We start from the raw sequence: 13470 nt of genomic DNA, 5'->3' as shown, positions 1-13470 counted from the left end.
TCAATAATCCAAGATGGGTCCTAGCTACTAGGCCATGATAGGTACCCATGTACAATATGCAAATGCAAGCAAAACCATGGAATGGAATCTCTCACAAATGGAGAAAAGGAGAAAACCCAGTCGGAAAAAAATCCCTCCCAAAAGAGAGATGAAAGTACAAAAGACTCTCAAAGAAGAAGGACAAAACCTCAAAGAGGAAAAACTCCCCCCCATAAGAGAGGAAGGAGAACTCAGATGACCCCTCCTAATGACACATCCCGAACCCCCAAGAGAGCTTGCAATTGTTGGAACTTACTCTCGGTGAAAGGTTTGGTGAATATGTCTGCAACCTGCTCCACTGTAGGACAATATGCAAATCAATGACCTACTCCTGAATCAACTCTCAGATATAGTGCATATGGATCTTGATGTGTTTGGTCCACTGATGCTGGACAGGGTTCTTTGAGATAGCAATAGCACTTTGATTGTCACAATGTAGAACTGTCGGTCATGGAGTGGTGAACCCAAACTCTGTGAGAATCTCTTGAAGCCAAATGGTCTCAGTCACTGCATTAACAGTGCCTCGATACTCAACCTCAGTTGAAGAAAGAGCAATAGCATGCTTCTTGTTGCTTTGCCAACAAATGGGGCTTGAACCAAGGTGAAAATTGTAACTGGAAGTAGACTTACGATCATCAACATCGCCAACCCAATCAGAGTCTATGTAACCAACCAAGCAAAATCCTGTGCCTGTTGCATAGTGAATCCCATAGTGATGTGTACCTTGGATGCAATGGAGGATGCATTTGGCAGCTTTCCAATGAAGCTCATGTAGTTCCTGAATGAAGCGAGAAACCATGCCAATTGCAAATGAAATATTAAGGCATGTATGGGTCAAGTAGATGAGACTACCCACAAACTGACGATACAAAGTGGCATCAACTGGTGGAGAAGAACACTAAGCCTCAAGCTTGACTCCTAAAAGAAAGGGAATCGGTGCAGGCTTACAATCACCCACATGAAAGCATGCAAGTAGATCAAGAGCATACTTGGGCTGAGATAGTGTAATCCTAGAAGGTGACTGTGAAATATCTATCCCGAGAAAGTAGTGCAAAAGACCCAAGTCAGTCATAGAAAATCTGTCATGCAAAGCAGATTTGACCCTGCTAATGATGGATGCGGTACTCCCTGTAATGATCAAATCATCAACATAGAGCACAAGTATCATGTGAGAGTCATTCTGTCGCAAAATATATACATTCATATCAGAATGACACCTAGTGAACCCTGCTGAGAGAAGAAAGGAATCCATCTTGGCATACCAAGCCCTAGGGGCTTGCTTAAGGCCATAGAGAGATTTCCTTAGTCTACAAACCAAGGAAGTATCCTGGATGAAACCCTACGGCTGCTCCATATAAATCTCCTCATCAAGGTCACCATGAAGAAAAGCACTCTTCACATCCATTTGATGTACAACCCAACCATGAGCTGTAGCAATAGCAAGTGTCAAGCGAATGGAGTTCATCTTGGCTATGGGCGCAAAGGTCTTAGTATAGTCAACACCTGCAACCTGAGAGAAACCTTTCGCAACAAGCCGAGCCTTATACTTATCCACACTACCATCCGTAGCATACTTGGTCCAATAGATCCACTTACATCAAACCATCTTTCTCCCCTTAGGGAGATGGACTAAATCCCACGTGTTGTTCCTCATCAAGGAACTATACTCTTCCTCCATAGCTTGGTCCTGAAGTGGTAGCAATGAATGCATGTGAAAGATTCTGATGCTATGATCGAGTTCTTTGTGTATCTAAAGGATCCCGAACAAGAGAACCCAAGGACTCAAGTGTCTGTTGAGCCCAACGAGGTCTAGGTGGAGGTGGAGAACGAGGCTCCTCAACTATAGGTGGACCCTATGGAGGTGTAACCCTAGGAGTTAGAGTTGAAGGAGTCCCATCATCTGAATTAGTAGCATCACTATCCATAATAGAGGAAGGTTAAGGAGGTAGAGAGGCTAAGCTAGGAGAGCTTTCCTCAAAGTGAACACTCCTCTCAATCAACATCTCATGTGTCTCAGGATCTATCAATCTATATGCCTTAACACCCTCAGGATATCCAACAAATATGCAAGGCCGAATCTGAGGTTCCAATGCCTTGCATTTCTGTGGAGGTATACAAGCCCACGCTAGACACCCAAAGACTCTGAAATGTCTGACAATCAGTTTCCTACCAGCCCAAGCCTTGAAAGGAGTAATAACTTACAAAGCTTTGTGAGGAACCCGATTTTGGATGTGTGTGGCACAACTGATAGCCTCTACCAAAAAGGCAGGATCAAGAGAACATGCATGTATCATATAGCTAGCCATTTCTTTAAGAGTTCTATTCTTGCACTTTGCAACTCTGTTCTATTGTGGAGTGTATGCAATAGAATGCTAAAGATCAATCCCCTCAAATGTACAAAAATCCTCAAGTTTTTTGTTCACATATTCGCTTCCATTATCTGTGCAAAGAATCTTCACCACTTTCCTGGATTGCTTCTCCACATGACTCTTGAAGTCCAGAAATCTCTCAAATACTTCACTTTGATGAATAAGAAAGTAGACCCAAGTGAAGTGGGAGTAGTCATCAATGAAGGTGAGGACATAGTGGGCCTTAATAAACGAAGGTGCTGGAAATCGACCTACTACATCACTGTGAACAAGTTGAAGAACTTCCAAAGCTCTCCAAGCTTTCCCCTTATCAAACTTTTCCTTGGGATGCTTGCCCATGGAAAAACCTAAACATACACCCTCAGAAAAATTGATTCGAGGTAGACCTGTGACCATGTCTTTAGTGCTGAGCTGCTGAAGATAGTAGTAGTTGAGGTGACCAAACTGCTCATGCCATAGCTTACTTTCTGAATTTGAATGAGCAAGCAAGGCCCTAGAAGGTGAACTTGGCACAAAGTGGGAGAATGAATAAAGCCTTGAGTTGTCATTGACTTGTCCCACTGCTACCGAGGCATAATCATCAACTTCCTTTACCATAACTGAATCTGGTGTAAACTCAACCTTTTTCCCATTCCCATAGTGAGTGATTTGGTAGATAGAGAGAAGGTTGGTAGACAAGTTAGGAACATAGAGAACATTCTCAAATGTTCCATCATCCATGTCAACTGAACCTTTCCCTTCAACCTCTACTTGTGTATCATCACCTATGTAAATGTGAGGTACCTTAGATGGCTCCGATGAAGAAAACTACTCCTTTGTAGAACCCATGTCATATGAGGCACTTGAGTCAAGTATCCACTGCTATGAAGAACTTGTTGTGGCCACAAATGCTTGCTCTTTTCCCTTAGACTGTGAGGAAGAGGAAGGAGATGAATCCTTCTTTGTGTAGGTGGATGGCAAGTTGATGTCATTTTTCTTAAGAAGATTAGTTAACTCATCAACTTGCTTTGTGTGGCATCGATGCTCATCATGACCATACTTCTTGCAATATTCACAAGTTGGTTTATCCTTCTTAGGTGGTGTCCCCTTCTTGGAAGAGGATGAAAAATTGCTTTGTGATAGAGAGGATGATTGTCCTTTTTCCTACTGTGGTTGTGACTTAAATTGCTTCTTCTTCTTGTTGGAATCTTTTCCTTGACTTCCTTGATTCCCTTGATTAGCCACCAAAGCCTTGGACTTTGAAGACTTGAGAGGCCCAATGTTCAACAACTTAGATTGTTCCAATATCAACATTTTTGTGAAAGCATCAAATGAAGTCATAACATAGGAACTCCCCACTATCAAACAATGAGTTTGGAAGCTAGACACAAATGCTGCATATTCTGGTGCAAGCTTGTCCAACAAGTTGAATATCAACTGAGCATCCTTTTTGTCAATTCCACAATCCTTAAGCTTTGCTCTTAGCTCATTTGCTTTGGTGACATAATCTTCGATTGTATCAAAACTCTTGGGATCCAAGTTGGTGAGCTCATTGTCAATCTTATAACCTCTGATTTCATCAACTTGACCATACAATTTCTGAAACATATCCCAAGCATCTTTGATTGTAGTACACTTTTCAATATGAAAGATGAGGTCATCTGATACATACTTGCGCAAAGTTCGAAGAGCCATGAAATTCTTAGTGAGCCATTCTAATTGAGCATTAGGATCAACCTTAGGATTAGGTGGTGCTGCTATTGTTCCATCTATGTAATGCGTGAGACCCTTTTCCATTAATTTGCTCCATACTTTAATTTTCCATGATGCATAATTATGTGGAGTTAAAGGTGGAAATTTATGAGGACTCATTGCAACAAAAATCAAAGAGAACAAGGAAAGAGAGGCGCAATCACACAAGAACCCCCCCCAAATTCACTCAATCAAAGAACCCCCCCAAAAGTGATGATTTGGCACTTTATACTTAGTGCGTGCACAATGGACCACTTGCAAAAAATGGCAAAGTGGACTTCTGATTTCAATTTTACAATTACCTCAATAAGGCCAATAGAGACTCAAACTAATAGTGCAAGAGATGTAAACTAAAATCGAAGCAATTTACAAATACCAAATAGGCCAAATAAGGCCAATATCTGAAAGTACAACTTCTACTCAAAATATTTGAAATCTGATCATATATTATGAAATTAAATTAAAAAACATGCACTTTAAAAAGAAATGGTACTTGAAAAAAAGGTTGTATGAGCTCAAACGAGGCCTTTGAAGTTGCAGAATTGAGGATTGGATAGGTACATCTAAGAGAATCTAAAAATTCTGAAACACCTATGCACCAAAACTAGAAAATAACTACACTACTACGAAGAGCATGAAAAATTAGCCCAAATAAAAAAAAAATGCACCCAAAAAGGAACAAAATTGAGCAAGTTATGGGCCTCCAAAGTTGACCCAAAAAACCAAACTACTCAACGGAGAGGGGTCTAAAAATTTCCAAAGAAAATGCTGACTAGGCATTGACTGGGTGTTGTTGACTGGGCATTGTTGACTGGGCAGAAGGTACGGATCCCAAAATTTTTATTTTGTTTTTTGTTTTTTCTTCAAAAAAAAATTTCAAACTCGAAAATAATTTTCATAATTTTTTTTTTTTTTTTTCAAAAATATCCAAAAATTTCATACCGTATGGCTCGAATTGGGCAGAAAATTTCCTCCACACCCAAAAATTGATTTTCGCCAAAATAGGTCTAATTTATACTCGATTTTTATGGAAATGGCCTCCTGGATGCAATGGTGAGGTTGAAAACGCTCTAAGATGCCTCCAAAAAATGCAGTCCCTCAAATCCAAAAATAGAAGCCTTCCACGATGTCTCCAAAAACCAATCAATGAAGCCCCAATGGCTCTGATACCATGTGATATTTTGCCAAGATCAAGGGCACAATGAAAAGTATAAAAATAGAGACAAAAGAATGACAAGAACAAACTGTATTCTCATCAATATGCAAAAATGATCAACTGGATTAACCAATACAATGAATATAGGCCGTCTTATATAGGCAAGGCCATATAGATGTATGAGCACACAATAATGACATGTGGCTCAAAGTTAAACAAGGGTAGGTAAGAAATACTAGGGGTAGGTAGGAGAAATAATATAATATTCCACAAGAGGTGGATGACCCACCAAATGTGGAGTGTAACAACAAAACAAGACCACAAAAGGTGGAATTTCTCCTACAAGCTCTATCCCTATGTGCACACTTCCCTAAGTGTCTCAAATCCAAACTATGAAGAAATGCATTATCCTAAGTTAACTTAAGTAAAGTGTAATAATATCCATAATGAATATTTATTTACACCAACAGTGTCATTGAATTTGATGAAGACTTTCTTCAGTTTGAAGTTCGCAAATGGTTGTTGAGCACTCTCACCCTTATCACTCGAAGCCATAGGAGTAGATTGCTCTAGATGACTCACAGTTAGTTGATAATTGTGAAGTGTTGTACACAACTACGGAAAGGAAGTAAACTCAGAAAGGAGAATTTTTTCCCTAATGTCCTTTTGCAAATTAGAAATGAAAATTATTTGAATATCATTATCAAGCACTGGAAAAGAAATTTGAGAACATAAATGCTTATATCTACCAATGAAATTAGTCACTTTTTCTTTAACACCTTGTTTACAATGCATTATATCAATCAAAGTAATTTTAGGACCTATGTTGTTTTGAAATTGTTGAATAAAAACATTTTCTAATTATTGTAAAGAAGTGATAGAATAAGAAGGCAAAGAGAAATACCATTGTAAATCCTTATCTCTTAATGTCCTAGTAAACAATTTGGCAAGCAATCTTTGATCATAAGAAAAATCAATACATAAAGTTTTGAATGTGTTGACATGTATTGATTTTCCCAGTTTATATTGGATGCATTTTAATGTATATATCTGATTCAATCTGATACTTGCATTCTTGGAATTCTATGTGTTCTCAAATTGAATAACATTATACTATATATATTCCTTTGGAGAGGCATGTCCTTGAACGAACATGTCTATCCTTGAATTATAATAATTTAATCAATATTATAATGTTTCATCAATTAATTATTAATTTAGGATAATATAATAGATTAATATTGAATTTTAAATTTTATATGATTAATAATAATATAATAATATAACATAAAAATATATTATTATTAATCAATATATATTATATGTATTCTAAATGATCATTCGACTGAAGCTACAAACATTAACACTCCCTCTTAGCTAGGGAAGATAAAATCAATGCAAATGCATTAAGTCTAGATTAATTATGGAATAGAGAAAATATTATCTCACTATGATATCAAGAGGTATGGTATAAACAAGAATATCAAGGCACATGATATTCACCATAACTCAAAAATATCATCTCATGATATTGGGAGTATTTGCATCAACCATATGATTCTCATCATAGGGGACCATAGTCTCAAGGTGTGAATTTGCCTCCGTCGGTGATTATATTCACAAGCTCTTGCATGGATTGCCTCTGTCGGTGATTCTATCCATAAGCTCTTGTGTGGATTGCCTCAGTCGGCGATTCTATCCATAAGCTCTTGTGTGGATTTCCTCAGTCGGCGATTCTGTCCATGAGCTCTCACATGGATTGCCTCAGTCGGTGATTCTATCCACAAGCTCTTACGTGGATTGCCTCAGTCAACGATTCTATCCATGAGCTCTCACATGGATTGCCTCAGTCAGAGATTCTATCCACAAGCTCTTATGTGGATTGCCTCAATCGACGATTCTGTCCATGAGCTCTCACGTGGATTGCCTTAGTCGGAGATTCTATCCAGAAGCTCTTACATGGATTGCCTCAGTCGACGATTCTATCCATGAGCTCTCACATGGATTGCCTCAGTCGATGATTCTATCCCAAGATCTTATGTGGATTGCCTTAGTTGGCGATTCTATCCATGATCTCTCACGTGGATTGCCTTAGTCGGCAATTCTATCCATGAGCTCTCACGTGGATTGCCTCAGTCGGCTATTCTATCCACAAGCTCTTATGTGCATTGCCTCAGTCGGCGATTCTATCCATGAGCTCTCACGTGGATTTCCTCAGTCAGCAATTCAATCCACAAGATCTTATGTGGATTTCCTCAATTGACGATTCTATCCACGAGCTCTCATGTGGATTGCCTTTGTTGGTGATTCTATCCACATGCTCAAGTTATTGTAAGATCGTCACCTTCCAATAAACTCAAAAATACAAGTGGAAATCATTTGGAAGTCGTCACTTCCTTATGATTTACACAGGGCCCATAAGGCATTAAATGATTTCATTAGTATAATAATCAATTGAATCAAGTTTTACCTCATAAGTATTTCACCTTCAATAGTGAAAATCCCTCTCAATCACTATGATCGAAATTGTCACAAGTTGACTGAACCATCTACTCCCTCTGAAGCTCAATTTCTTGTATCAAACTCTTGTCCTCTTTTGAAATGTCAGACTCCCTCTGCATCTGGTCTCAATCATCAATTCGTTTATAAGCATCAAGATTTTACTAGCCAATATTATAGCATAAATTACAAACTCAATAATTCATGTGCCTTAATAAAACATGGAATACTTATCTTAAGTTTAAAACATTTCCTTTCATAAGGTGAGCCCATATAAGAAATATCACACATGAATCATCTCTCATCATAATTCCCTTTGAATGATGTAGAACATTTTTATAATTTTGATCAACACTTTCATTATGATCTGCCACACACAGTCGTTAATAACTTTTACAATTTACCAAATCTATCCAATCTCTTTAGTGAGATGTTAGAAAATATAATTACAAACATTTCCTCCAAGTTATAGCCAGATCCAATGGTTAAAACAAAAGTTATGACATTTTTCTCAAAACTACTAACCTTAGGTAGGGTTTCAAGTGATCTGCACCAAAGTCGTCATATCTTGCACAAAACTGCATAAAATTTGATGAGATAAACATATTTGAAAACTAAAAACACAGATATTTCCATCCATATATTATAGTCCTCATTTTGAGGCCAACCAAGGGCCGTACAATGTCATATTTCAGACTGAAAATTCTAAAAAAACTGAATTCTCCAACCCTCTCCAACTTCCAAATTAAACTTCACAGGCCTGAGCTCTGGTACCATGTTGATTTTCCCAAGTTATATTGGATGCATTTTAATGTATATATCTGATTCAATATGATACTTGCATTCTTGGAATTCTATGTGTTCTCAAATTGAATAACATTATACTATATATATATATTCCTTTGGAGAGGCATGTCCTTGAATGGACATGTCTATCCTTTAATTGTAATAATTTAATCAATATTATAATGTTTCACCAATCAATTATTAATTTATTATAATATAATAGATTAATATTGAATATTAAATTTTATATGATTAATAATAATATAATAATATAACATAATAATATATTATTATTAAACAACATATGTTAAATGATCATTCGACTGAAGCTACAAACATTAACAGCATGCATCAAAGGATCACCTTTTACATTATAGAGTTCCAATTGAGGGACTTCAACATATTTAGAAGGAACGACTCTACCAATATCAAGAGAAAGTGGGCTCGCAACATCCAATGTGGGCACATTAAACTTGGATTGACTCATAGAAGCGATTTGTTGTTGCAATGAAGAAACAATTTGAGCAAGGTTATTAATGGTTGCTTCAGTGGAGGTATTAATGTTAGACATGTTGGATTGAGAAGGTGGTGTGATGTTATTGAAAGAAGGAATTGATTGAGAATAGGGTGGTGGGACATTATGGTAATTAGGCATGGGTGATGATTGAGTAGGAAATGAATACTAAAAGGAGGAGTAAAATGATTGGACGAATTGCCCCCTTGTGTCACATTGATTGGTTGAGGGATAATAGTAATACTCATTGAAGGCACAGATAAAGATGGAGGATTAAATTAAGAAGAGGGATTGGCCCATGATTAATGGTTGTAGGTATGATATTTTGATTTGAAGTAGCCATAATATTTGAAGTGACAGTAGGAATACTAGTCATAGAAGTGGTCAAAGGAATAAAATGATTGATTTGTGTAGAAGGTTGTGAATAACCTATGTTCTCAGCACAACTCTGCATAGGCATAACATTAGAGTCAACAACATGAGGAATACCATGCAATATATCAATTCCATTTTTATTACTTTGAATCATATGTTTTAGACCTTCAATTAATGGAAGAGCTTCACTATTGGGATATTCTTGGGACATCCATTGTTGGAAATTGTCAAATTGATTGTCCAATTTTGATAGTTGATCTATGGAAACTCTAGTCAAAGATTCTCCTTCATCATCGGAATCATCAATTGGGTAGATAGGGATGTTATTAGGGTGAGAAGAATTAGTCATATCTTCATTGTAGAAGTCACCCAAATTAGGCTCCATCTCTTCGGGAAAACCTTTGGAAGCCTTAATTATAATGCTTCTTCTAATGGGGATATTATAGGTAGGACTAATAGTTGTAAAACTCAAGCACTAGAGTAAAAAAATTGAATTTTGAATTTTGGGCACAAAGGTTGCAAAATAGAATAATTTAAGAAAATAATGATTATACAATTTGAACCTTCTGGAAAGAAAACATGACACAATCTTCAATAAGTTTATGATTAAAAAGAAGTGATTTAAATCTAAAATTATGACTGGATGGGATACCACTTAATTAAAATTGACAAAATTAAGATCTTAAAAATAGGGTAGATTATAATTAACCACTTAATTTTAAATGTTTCTTTGAAAGTTGTAATGTTGAAATTGGGAAGTGTTTTTTATTTTAGAGGGATCAAAATTCGACAAAATCAACCACATTTTTGGATTTAAGCAATTAAATACAATTGTAATAGTCTCCCAAAATTTTGGTTAAAAAGTTAGGGACCAGGTTAAAAGTGCACCTGGTCCTCCCAACTTTTTTGGAAATTTTTCAGGGATGAAAGCTACGATGATTTGAGAGTTAACCCCAAAAAATTGATTTCTTTTACGATCTCTAGATAGATGGAATTAGTGTTTGAATGTCAAAATAGGACCTTATTAGGGTTTTGAAAAAGATAAGAAATTGAATTGTGAATTTGAAAAAGGTCAAACCTAATGGATAGGGCCACCTTAAAATAATATTTAGAAAATTGGAAGCGTTTGAAATTGATTGAAATTTGCACAAAATCTAAGTAAATTTGAAAATTAGGGTTTTAAGACCTAACCACTAAATTTTTAAATTTTGAATTTTAGGAAAAGGAGGGAAATTGAAAATTTCAATTTTAGGCAAGAAGACAAGTCTGAAAACAGTCAGAAATCTGAAAATTAAATGTAAATCCAATTTTTTTCCACTAATTCAAGCTGATTTTTGAAAATTAGGGTTTTTACAATTAGCCACTTAATTTTGTAATTTTTATTTGCAAATTGAACAAGACAGTGAAAGAATTGAATTTGACAAGCAATGTAATTTTCAGATCTAAGACAATAGATAGCAATTTTTTTACAAAACACAAGTTCAATTTCAATTTTAACAACTAGGGTTTTTATTGAATTAACCACAACGTTTTGTAAATTGCAAGAAAATTAAACTTGTAAATGAAAAATATTCAATAATTTTAAATGTAAAGCATGTACGACGTCGGGTTTACCAAAATTTAATATGGTGAAAAGTGATGAGGGGAGATCAAGTGGAAAGCTTTACTCCCCTCAAATGAGGGATGATAGTTTCGCAAAGGATTCCCTTCAACTTCTCACACATATCACATTAAAAGAGGGGTTGAGTTCACTAGATCAAATCCCAATGGAAAGAGATTGAATGCTAAGTGAATTGTAGGGGATTTAGAGTGTATTTGGAACGTAAATTAACCCTCTTTTATAATATACTAGTTGAATCAAGCAAATTGAGATTAAGTGCATAAATGACAAAGAAGAAATTATATCTTGAGATAGAGATGTGAGACGAAGCTATGCACTTGGAATTAGCAATAAAATGTTGAGACGAAACTTCCCAAGGACCGGGTTGAAGTTGCTTCTAGTTCTTCGAAAAAATCCACGCACTGATAAGGGTTTTTCCATCTCTTAAAATGAAGCTTAAACATGTAATTACAGCCACACACCTGCAACCTACACACAGAAAAGAGAGGAATGTTTTGGGATTGGGGGTTTTCCTTTAGGTCAAACCCCATTTTGGAATTAACCAAGTGATTTAAAAATAGTGCAAGTATGTGAAAGGAAATGTCTGAAGTAAAATCCACCTCAAGAGAGGATGCAATTGAAATGTTGATAAATTTTCTTGAAAGGATATGTGAAATAGGATGTCTTGAATTTTGGTAGAGATCTCCTCTTAAATGGTTGAATCCTTGACTTGAATGCAACACCTAGCCTTGAAAGGAGACTTGAAATGCTCAATGGATGCTTGAATGCTTGCACTTGATTTCGCCTTATGATCTGCTTAATTTCACTTTTTGAATTTTTCTTGTGCAAATAGGAGGAGAAATTATCCTTATATACTTACCAATTAGGGGTATTTAGCAAATTTTCTATCTTAGGCCAACATAGGAAAAGTTTCTCCTACTCATAATTGACAAGACCAATGCAAAGTATGATCAAGGGAAGCCCAAAATAGGTCTAGGACAAGGGTGCCATGCTCTTGTCCTGCCCTAATTTAGGATAGGCAATGACAAAAATGTAGTGCGGGCTAGTGAAAAATACAATTTTCTAATGTTTTAATCATGTCCCGGGTCTCCGATTAGGCTTAGGGATTCATCCGCTAATAAAAAGATGCAAATGCAGTAAAAAATTCCAAGGGTCACAATTTTATGATGCTATAGTATGAAATATTATAAATACCCTCTAATAAATTATGTTTTAGATGTAATTTAGCATGGAAAGACTTCATTGATCAAACCCAAGTCTCTTATGATCAAAGGGGAGCCCAACATTGATGTTTGAATGTTAAATAATTTATTTATGTCCTTTATGACTAATCAAGTAGACAATTAAAATAGCATGTCTTTGACTTCACTTTCCTTATGTCTAAATATACATTTAGAACATGATGGTGTTTACAAACATTTTAGGGGAGATTATCATATTGATTGGATAAAGTTATCATTGTTAGGCCTTTATTTGGACTACCTTTACAAATTTAAGAAATTGAGTAAAGATAAAACATAAAAACTTGAAAATGGCCTAGTTTAATTTTTTAAGTCAACAAAGATCTTGTACCCCTTAGAAATAAAATATAATCTACGCATTTCTTTCTTGTAATCACTTATAGTTATCTACTATTTGATATGTTTTTATTGTATCTAAATATCTTTAAATAATAAGGCATGTCAAAAGGATTAAAAAATGTGTCAAGTTGATTCACAATGAATAGTAAAAATGAGGTAGAAATTTTGAAATTTTAATTTTAAAAAATTAATTCAATAGGGATTGATAAAATGTATTAAGGTGTTGGTTTCAAGGTATGGATATAAGTGTAAATGTAGTCTAATAAGTAATGTGTAAATGGTTATTATATTAGAATGAAAGAAAATGAAAATAATATATGGTTAAATGCATAAATATAGTTGAAAATAAAAATAAATGAAATTGTACAAACTAAAATTAACATAAGTATACAGCATTTATCATATATAATAATATTAAGTCATTACATCAAAATGAACCTACAATTAATTAAAAATTGAAGAGACATACAAATATTACCATTATAATTTTTTAATATTTAAAATAGAGGAATCAGGTAGCCTGGATAAAAAATGTAATGTGACTAGCAATGTTAGCATGATACGACCTCTAGAACTATGTGGGCTGAGGGAAGACTTATCCTCATGACCTCGTGCCTTCTACGAGAAGCTCTCACCAATTGAGCCAGAGCCCTAGTCCTTCAATGTTATAAATATATTACATAATTTTCTAAAAGAATTTAGAAATTGATAGTTTGCATTGTCTATATATTCTATAAATGTTTAATCCAAAATATTTTTGATGTTAACAAATTTTATTTTTCTATGAACCATTTGGATGG

This window comes from Cryptomeria japonica, chromosome 8 (genome assembly GCF_030272615.1).
Source record: "Cryptomeria japonica chromosome 8, Sugi_1.0, whole genome shotgun sequence".
In the NCBI taxonomy this organism is placed as follows: domain Eukaryota; kingdom Viridiplantae; phylum Streptophyta; class Pinopsida; order Cupressales; family Cupressaceae; genus Cryptomeria; species Cryptomeria japonica.
This window is presented reverse-complemented; position numbering follows the sequence as displayed.